The sequence below is a fragment of the Sitophilus oryzae genome, unplaced genomic scaffold, assembly GCF_002938485.1.
Source record: "Sitophilus oryzae breed Bouriz unplaced genomic scaffold, Soryzae_2.0 scaffold_682_pilon_pilon, whole genome shotgun sequence".
NCBI lineage: Eukaryota > Metazoa > Arthropoda > Insecta > Coleoptera > Curculionidae > Sitophilus > Sitophilus oryzae.
In genome coordinates, this window is record NW_022147287.1 from 2,478,120 (window position 1) to 2,488,747 (window position 10,628).

Here is a 10,628-nt window from a genome sequence, read left to right on the forward strand (position 1 = left end):
GACTGCCGCCGCTGCGCCGAGATTTGCTATACCCTTGTATATATGACGTCATGGTGTGGCAAATGTAGCATTTTAATTCGATTTGGGCTCCCTTATATAGGATAACAGAAACATTTTCAATGTTAAAAAAATATGTTTGACATATTTATGTCAGATTCAATTACAAAGCAATATTTTAAAACTTGGCCGACCCTTATTATATGCTCCTTTTGTCGAAATTATTAATTAATAACTTCCAATTAAACGGTAGAGGTAATAAATCTTAAGTTTAGCTCTCTATTAAACAGTCAACATACTCAGCGCCAAGCCAAAACTTGGAGGCTTTCTCCGTTAGTTTGCCAGCGCTAATTCTCAACTTGCGGTTAGCTAAGTTTGCCAAGTTTCGGATTTCTCTCAAAAGCAAATATTCTATTTTCTTTTTCCGGGGCTCGAATTTCCTACGGATAGGATTAATCTTAATATTTCTAAATGCCATTAGACGTAATACGAATTATTAGAAGTTAAGTCTCGTCGGAGAATGTGGATGAATGCGAAGAGGCAAGAAGGGTTAGTTAAGTACTAATATGCTAATTACATGATTAAGCCCAAGGCCACACAGAAAGCGTTTTTTTGCGTGTCAACCACTTTTTGCAATTTTACCGTTTGAAGCGTTTTTTTTTCGATTTGTGTCCATTAAAAACACGCAAAAGAAGCGGCAGATCTCTTCTTCTTCTTCTTCTTCTTCTTTTTTTATGATGGCTCTGCTACAAGGCAACCGCCAGCTCAATTTGGGAGTGACCAAGATGTTGACTGGCTCTAAACCTTTGAATAAGAAGACTAAGGAAGGAGCATAATGCTATCCATGTATTCATGCATGGTGGGCGGAAAAGCCACCATAAAAGCTCTCTAGGGTGGGGATCCTTGACAGTTCTGTTTGACGATTCATTTGACACATTTGAATTTGATTTGAAATTTTGTGGATTTGTCAGTCTTTACGGAGCTTATTTTATGTTATTTATTATTTATTCTACTACTGATAGTTGTATAAAGGTAGTAAATCTAGATGGAAATTGTGGCAGAACTTAAATTAACAGTGACACTATCGCGATTTATTGAAAAAGACTCTAAAATAATTGGTTGTGTAGCGTGCGGTAGATCTCGGCAAAAATTGAGTGAAATAATGGAACAACTTTTCGCTAGTAAGTGACTATATAATATACATACGTGTAGTAAACCGATCATTTATGAAATTCACTTAAATTAACTAAATTATATATTTTTGTTGCATTTTAGCTTTTATTTATTACTTGTCAAAGATTAGATGTCAAAGAATTTAGATACGTTAATTTGACTTGCTTCAGTAGCGTATCGGATGTTTGTGTTAATAAATACTTATTATAACATCTATTTTTATTAGAATTATGTATTTTTATAACAATTTTAATAACTACCAACATTTATTCACAACGTAAAATAAAACAACAAATTATTGAGTCTACCCCACGTCTACCCTACATCATAGTTTTACATTTTTTAAATAAAATTAGAACGGCACTGATAAACCGGAATTTAAGTCGGCCATATTTGAGGCCCATCGCGGTGTACCTAAGATTTTCTTATTCAAAGCTCTAAACCATATCAAGGCCACTGATTCTTATCTGAGTAAAATGTATAATGGGTAAATTTTGATATAACTAACTTCTATGAAGGTAACCTGTGACCTGAGACTGTAAGATGTTATTATTATTATTTATTAGATATATAAATGACGTGCTGAAAGGAAGATTATATCACACACAAAGGCACATAGGATAGAGGTCACACAAACAGACTGCATTCGGAAACTGAAACAAAAAGAAAATAAAAAATAGAAAGTTGAGCATTATAATCTAATTCTATTAATGTTTTTTTTTTGTTTTTTTTAGCAGATGACTTCCATACCAATCCATTTATTTCACTAAAAGAAGTTTCTAATATTTTTTAAATTAACTATGGATGGGTATATAAATAAATACGTCATGCGTCGTCTCTTGTTGTTTTTAGCCAGTTTTATTGGTTTATTTAAAAAATAACAGATCATATTTAAATATTATTGGTTTGACGCAACGATGAATGAGAAACGGACGCATATGCGTATGAACTCGACTTAAGATTTTTGAGAATTGTCAAACTCTTGCCAAATTATAGGTTATAATTTTGTGTCAAATTATGTCAAATAGAAATGATAAATATTTTGCATTTTGGACTGTGTCGGTACTTGTGCTTCGTGTTTTTAAAAATTAAGTAGAGGAAAACTCGAGGGAAAATTAAGTGTTGACACAGACCATAGTTTACAGTTAATATTCGGTGCACAGAGACCGCCAGAGACACAGTTTGTCAGAGACTATGGCCAGAAAGTTGTATTAGCCACAAATAAAGATGTATACCATCTCGTACATGGTACCAAAAACTGGAGTATCTGTAAAATAACATCACACGATAGGTAAATAATAAATTTTAGTACTGCAGAAAAACATTAAGATTAAAGTTAATTAACCAAGATTAGATTTTTTCAGTTTTATACAGTTTTTTTTACAATATTTTGAAGTAATCACTTGTCACTCAAAATTTAAATATATTAATTATGCGTTCCAATTGTACCAACTTATTTCTTTGTAAAATAAAATAAACTACTTTGAAATTAAAATGACAGACATATTTCTCACTGTCAAGGATTTTGTCATTGGACAGACTATAGTTTTTATCAAGATGTGAATTAGTAACGTCGCAAGCTCGTGGATTCCCGGCTCGTTCAACAATCAATCCTGTGAGAAAGAGATAGGCGAGATCGGCGCGGTTAGCGTTGAAGAGACGAAGATAAAATATATGCTGGGATTGAATCGTGGATGGGCCGGGGCATATATTCGGCGACAAACACAATCTACTGCTAGTGCCAATGGTGTGTGTAAAAATAATAATTATTATTTGCCATTTATTTTACAAATTTTAGTTTATTTGTGTATAGTTTTTTTATGCTGTAGTTTTGTGGTTACTTGTTATAATTATAATATAATAATTAATTATAATTATATAATAGAATAGTAAATATTACTAGTTGCTAACGCAATTTTAGAACATGATTTATGATTTATGTTCCATTTAAAAAAAACATATGTTTGTGTCATATGTCAAAAATGACAGGTTTTAGAAAAAATCGGAGAACACAAACTCATTAGGGATGTGATTATCTATACTTTTATCTGAAAACTTTTTGTCTAAAATAGATTATAATGGAATTAGGGACAATTTTTAAAATAGCCAAAATTTGTTTTTTTCGAAATATCTAGTAAGCCATGAACTTTTTCAAAAATCTAAAAGGCGCATATTTATGACCTCACAAAACTGCAATTCTTTCCCCATTTAACCGACTCTCTCAGTAGTTTCCGAGATACCCTTAGAGAACATCGTAGGAAACTCACCCTGTATACTAAGCTTTATTGAAAATAAATTCGATACATAAGCGATTGGCACATTGTTGCACGTAATATAAACAAATTGGAAAAGAAATATGCGCGCCGATTTATATGCTGATTCGTTAGTAACGTACATAGGTTTATTGTACTCGACGAATTTTTAGCGTAAAAACCGGACCACTAACCGTAGTGTGCCGGCCATGGTCCATTTGCCGCTATAAATAAATAACGGCGTATCTTGCGCCGCGGCATTTTTTCCCAACCGAAAATCGAAATGGCAAAATTCATGGCGGTAATAATCGGAATTTCTGCTTTTTTAATCCAGTCTGTTTATTGGTCGTCGCCCCGGGCGGAAAATAAATTATATTCTTTTATTTCGTTCAATTTTCGTCGTTTGTCATTCTGGTTAACCAATAATTGGTAATTGGCAATAAAATTTCAACGTTCTGTGAAGAAACTATTTTCAAATAATATTAATATTTTTATAAAACACTTTATTTTGGTAAAAGGTTGAATTTTAGCTCAGGTGCTCAAATTAAAAGAGAGAACTATAGTCTAAGAGCTAGCAACGTTTTCGAGAAAGTATTTTAAGACGTCTGGCTCTCTGGAACAGCGTGCAGGCCGTCTGGCTGCCGATATACGTTGCGTTTACTACTGCGCATCCAAAGAAGATCCTCTATATTTTACTTAGCGGTTTAAATTCTAGTATTGAATAAAAACCGAGCAAGTCTCCATTAGCTCGGCGCGTAGAGCTTTTGCCTATGAAGCGAAGGTCAGTGGTTCGATTCCGGCTGGGGTTGCAACTTTTTTATTTTTTTTTTCGTTTATATTCTAATAGTAAAGTATTAAATATTTGCTTTTTTATCACCAGAACGGATAGCGTTTATGGGTTTATGATCCGTAGTGTATATAAGTAGAATTTGATACTTTCATTTGTTTTGAAGGATTATTGTGGTAATTAATTATTAGATAGGTTTAGGATGGTCTGGCTGCCGCGCCGGTAGGTGGCGTTCACTACTGCGCATCACATGGGTACAGGGTGTCTCATTTTCGTGCGTTTTTTTGGGGATTTGGGATATCTGGGATTTCTCGTTTATGAGTGGAGATACGTTTGATGCATATGATGCGTTTTTTTTCACTTCATATAATGATGCGTTTTTTTCACATTACTTTGCTAGTTTTTTATGTAACTAAATATTTTACCCCTAGATTTGTACATTTTCTACACATTAACATTAATTAATCTTGTTTAGAAAGTATTATTATTTTATTTAATTTAATTTAACCAGATAATTTTGTTTTCCATCGTTATCTTAACAAACTGAACTGAAAATAAACTTGTGTAGCTTTTAGATAACAATCTGTTAAAAAATTATTATTAAAATAATAAACAACAGCTGAAAAAATATTTTGAAGAAAGACAGGCAGAAATTACCTTAATAAAGCGTTAAAATGTTAATTTTTATATATTATGTTTAAATCTTTAAAAATAAAATTGTAAACGAGAAATCCCAAAAAACGCACAAAAATGGGACACCCTGTACACATGTGATGCGCAGTAATGAACGCAACCTACCGGCGCGGCAGCCAGACCATCCTAAACCTGCCTAATAATTAATTACCACAATAATCCTTCAAAACAAATGAAAGTATCAAATTCTACTGATACCCACTACGGATCGTAAACCCATAAGCGCCATCCGTTTTGGTGATAAAAAGCAAATATTTAATACTTTACTATAAGAATATAAACGAAAAAAAAAAAATAAAAAAGTTACACCCCCAGCCGGTATCGAACCACTGACCTTCGCGTCATAGGCGAAAGCTCTACGCGCCGAGCTAATGGAGACTTGCTCGATTTTTATTCAATACTAGAATTTAAAGCGCTAAGTAAAAAATAGAGGATCTTCTTGGGATGCGCAGTAGTAAACGCAACGGGTATCGGCAGCCAGACGGGCCGCATGCTGTTCTAGAGAGCATAATAAAAGATGTATCAAAGAGCCAGACGTTTTAAAATACTTGTTTTCCCGACGTTGCTAGCTCTCGTACTACTACTACTTACTATAGAGGGTGGCTTAAATTGTATTCGGGAAACTTTGGCAGCATATTTTGCATATAAAAATAAGTAAAAAATGCATACAAATTTATGTCCTAAAATGCTTCTTTTCGAATGAAAATTGGTTAAATATGACTTTTACTGGTAGGGTACCTACCATGATTTTAACTGTCTTGAAAAGTAATATATTTTTGTCCGTACTTTATAAAACTACTCAGTGAAAGAATATACATTTCCGTCATTTTTGACGTAAATAATCTTGGTCTCTTGGTAAAAGTCGCTACGAGCAACTCTTTTCAAGATATTTTAAAATTAAAATTATCAGTACTAGATAGTTATTTGACTCACATGATAGAGAACCAATAGAAAAAAAAACTGTCACAGGTTCTTCATAAACGTTTAACCTACCATGGCCGTAGGTCACAATATATGTTGTGTACTTGTCTTGTGTATAAACGCCAGTTGAATTCGTTTATTATATTTTGCTTTTAAACTGATAGAAATTGACAAGTAAAATATACACTACTTAAAATTATCGCATATTGGGGGGGGGGGGAGAATAAAAGTAATTATTACACATTTCTAAATGGAGCATGCATTATTCTGACTTTCTCTTGCGCACTGACATGTAATTTTTTGTCGGCCGACTATTTCGTTGCAAAAGTGAAAATAATACATTTTTATGGAGCCGATCGACCCAATATTTGATTGCATTGCGTAGCCGTAGCTATACGCTGATAGGCAAATTTTAATCGACCAACTATTTAGTTGAATATTTGTAACCAATATATTCCTATGGAGTCGCACATTCAATCAAATAGTCGGCCGATCGGCTCCATAAGTATGTATTGTTTTCACTTTTGCAATTAAATAGTCGGTCGACTAAAAATTACAGTTCAACGCGTAGGTTTACTGTTTCCAATTTCCCTTCACAGTATCCAAACTATTTAAAACTGTAAGTCAGGGAATTCAAAGTGCCTTGTTTTGAAAATAAATTCTTGCGGTAGTAGTTATAATATGTATCGTATAATAGTATATATGTATAATTAACTAATGCCTCAGAGACCTGGACATTGAAGTTGGCAATAAAACGTAAAATCGATGCTTTTGAAATGCGGTGTTATAGACGGATGCTGTGAATACCTTATACAGCTCACCGTACAAACATTTCAATACTTGAACAACTGAATCTCGAATCTAGACTGTCGATATCAATAAATCAATCATACTTAAGATACTTTAGCCACATATCCAGAAACACCAATGGCCTAAAAAAAATAATTGTGGAGGGAAAAGTGAACGGGAAACGTCCTAGAGGGAACTCTCCAAACCGTTGGGTGGACCAAATGAAGACGATAATAGGTCATAGTCTGCACGAGGCCAGTCTTGCTGCGCAAGACAGCACAACATGGAGAGACACAATGAATGCGATATGATAATGTCACCATACTCTTATAGAGTAATAGGAAGGAGGAGGAGGATATGTATAATATAATAGTAATAGTATACATTACATTATTACACTGGCAAATTTGTCGAATTTTTATTGACTGGATTCATCGCCTAATTTTTTTACAAGAACGGTAGTAGACCGAGGTTGGAGAAGAGTGCAGTCGTTATCGGTAAAATAGTTTGTGTGATTTTATTAATTTTTTTATTGTTTTTCTTTATAATTTTTTAATTTTTATAAAGATTATGTCCCATTAACGTGAAAAAACATCGAAGAAAATAAAACTGGATAAGTATTTTTGATATTTTTGTGTAAGTAATGTTATTAAAATATTTATAGCGCGCCCATGAAAAGCTAGGTAACAGAGAATTTTGTTTCATCCCTTATGGATGCTCCGTAATTACAGAACGGATGGACGTAAATATTTTTTTCATAATATTCTAAACTATGATGCACACTTTATTAAATATAAAGAATATCAAAATTTAATACATTCTGGATTAAAATCCAAGTTAACCAGAAAACAATAATTAGAAATTAAACGTTTACAATCGTTTCCAGTAAACTAAAAAAAATACATTCACAATCCAATCCGCTTTTCCATCTCCACCGTGTTCTTCTTTGTAAACAAAACAGCCCAATCCATAAAGGCCACGAAATAACGTTTCGCCCGCTTAATCGCTCTCGTTCTCAACGACCCCCAGTTTTAAACTTTTATCGGCCTTCATCCAGCTTAATTTGTCGTCTCCTCTGAATGTCGGCGGTTTCGGTGCACCGGCTTAATCAGAGAGGGCCGCGGGCGAGTCGCGAGATCGAGAGATCGGCGATACGGTGCGCGTCAAGAACAATGCATGAAATAACAGTTAAGGTTTGTGTACGGTTCGTTATGGAAGATACAAGTTTAAATACTGTTTTTGTCAGTATTTCTCGTGATATTTTGAGTGCAGGTTTATAATAAAATAAAATTTTACTTTAGATGAATCTTACTGTCTCCCATACAAAACCAGCAAATTTATTTTTTCTTACTTCAGATGTTTAGGGTTAGAAAATAAACATTTTTTGTATTTAAAGTATTTGAAAATTTTTAGTGGTTTGGCAAATACACGCAGTATTATTTCATATGGCTCCTTCAACGGTAAAATACGAGATAAAGATGATTGGGTGGCTTTGATAAAAAATTTCTGTGGAAAATGCCATATAAAATATAAAACCGCGAATATCTGCGAAACCGTTAAAAATTTTGAAATACTCTAAATACAAAAAATGTTAATTTTTTAATTCTCTATCTATGGAAAAAATAATATACAGGGTGTTCCATTAAAAAAAAACGAAGAAGAATTATTTTGTATTTTAGAAAGGTTGGTGTAGAATTTTGAACATCCTGTATGATTTACGATTACCATATTTATAGCAAAGTAAGTACGGACTATCTAAAGTAAATACCTAATATAGTATTAATATCAGGAAAGTTCTTGTATTTTTAATAATTTTTTTAAGAAAGACTGAAAAATATTTATTTTTTATTTATTTATTAATATCTCTGAAACTATATTTAACAAATATATTTACCAATATCTAGGGTTATTTAAAGTGATCTTAAAGGAAGTCAAAAATGCAATAACATACAAAGTGTTCCATTTAAAAAAACCATCCCGATCCACACACACTTTTTTAAACCCATCGTATAGAAGTTAAAATATATTCCTGAAATACATCCTTGTACATATTTTAGGTGTGCACTTAAACAAAATTCCTAGAATAAAAAAAGTTTTTTATTCTAGGAGCTACAGATGCCCTATATGTATGTATGTATTGTAGCGTTTTTTAAACAACTACCACTGCGAACGGCAGCTTTTCATCGGAGAGCAGTCGTGGATAAGGTATTTCACTAGAGAAAATTAATCAGTAATAATTAACAAAAGATATAAGATTATATAGATATTGGGCGCCAGGCATGTACAGAGAAAGAAAACACAGTTGTATAATACTTAAAACTATTGACTATATTTACTCATGATGAATTCTGATGGTAAATAGCATTGTACAATTTTAATAATTATTATAGTGGTTATTTGCTGTAAAACTATGTATGTAAATAATATTAAATATGTTCTATGAAAAGACTATGAAAAAATACAATGCGTGTAACGTTATAGAAAATATAAGAAAAGTTGCATTACTTTATTTAAATTGTTAAATTTTATGCGGTGTTAAATCTGATGTGTTGCAACCTGTAGATTCTAGAATCTATGTCTCGTTATTCATCTGTTAATATAGCGCATTAATAATATCTATAGAAAGTAATACTATTACAAGGCGTAATATAATGAAACCTAAAATCTAAATCACATTGTAACTACTGCATCGACATAAATGTTCTTAATAATCTAACCACTAAATATAGTCTGTACGATATTATTTAAAATGTACGTTACTGTTTAAAACTGAAAATATTTTAGATGTTACATGTAAAACTAGAACTTAAATATACACTTAGCTGTTCTTTTATGTAACCTTGCTTCAAACAGTAGCAGCGTGAGGTGGTCTAGCATCTCTGTACTGTCTGTCGGCGATCCTGTTGGTCAAAACAACAAAAGGGGCCAGATTGAGGACACCATGAATCCTTACAGCCGTAGCTACTGACTAGGCTTAGAAATGGGAGTGAAGCAGCATGGGACTCAAGCTACATCCACGCTGTGGCACTTAGATGTAAGAAAAAATCGTTCTTACTGGGGACACTCGTCCACAGGAGATCTGTACATCAGAGAATGTCTGTACATAAGGCATTACCCGTACCTTGGACACAGTCCGTACTTTGGACCCTCGAATTACTTCCGAGGGCTCACTAAATAATAAAGAACCTGTCCTTCCTTCAATGTGACATTCTGGAGGACAAAAGAAAAGGGACGCCAACGTGCCAGCAAAACACAATTACAAGTTAGGTTGGGGCATCCGCAACTCTACCCTGTAGCTTCGAAATAGCAGCTGATTCAGATTACACAGCAAGATTTAAATAATCGCCATTTCTCAAAAACTAGGACTAATGGCGTCTGACAGGCCAAACAGTCTAACCAAAAGTGAAGTTAAATCACAGAGAGTTGACAGAAGCGATGTTGACAGCGCGCGCCTTCACAGAGCGATAACAGGGTTGTGTCAAACGAAAACCGGGTTGTGGACTAGAGAACGTAAAAATTCGTCAAATAAATCATCAGGCCCGAACGATACGGAATCGGGTGACGATATGCCAGACATCATATATTATATATAAAAAAGACATGTAACGAACTAAAAACGTTACAGTATGTATGTATACAGATGCCCGACGCAGTATTGCCGGACTATTGAAGGGTCGCTTTGTTGTCCTTCGAGCCCTTTGTTTGAAATCAAAGAGCCGAGGTATATAAATACTCTTACAACTTCGAAACCTGCTACCGGTATAATCGAGAAAAAACTGCGCCAAAAACGGCTGGGAGTGACAGTTGATGATCATTTTGACGATGTCAATCTTTAGATGTCATTTGCTAAAAATTGATATAAAACTTTTTTCTTAAATTTAAAAATTATTAATAATATATCACTATTTAAAAATAAATTTTACTCGAGTATAGACCAAGTAAATGACATCTAGGACTTCGCCAAAATTATTATCGATTGTCATTTCCAAAGCCGCTTTTGACGCCGTTTTTCTTCG

At 33.5% G+C, this 10,628-nt stretch overlaps 1 long non-coding RNA gene across 1 annotated transcript; it reads right to left on the bottom strand.

Moving 5' to 3' along the window:
* Positions 1 to 709: 709 nt before the first annotated feature.
* LOC115888085 lies at positions 710 to 1,685 on the bottom strand. Its single transcript, XR_004051203.1, has 2 exons — positions 1,614 to 1,685; positions 710 to 801 (listed from the first exon to the last, which is right to left on the bottom strand). It is a non-coding gene; the product is annotated as an uncharacterized LOC115888085 (long non-coding RNA).
* Positions 1,686 to 10,628: the final 8,943 nt, after the last annotated feature.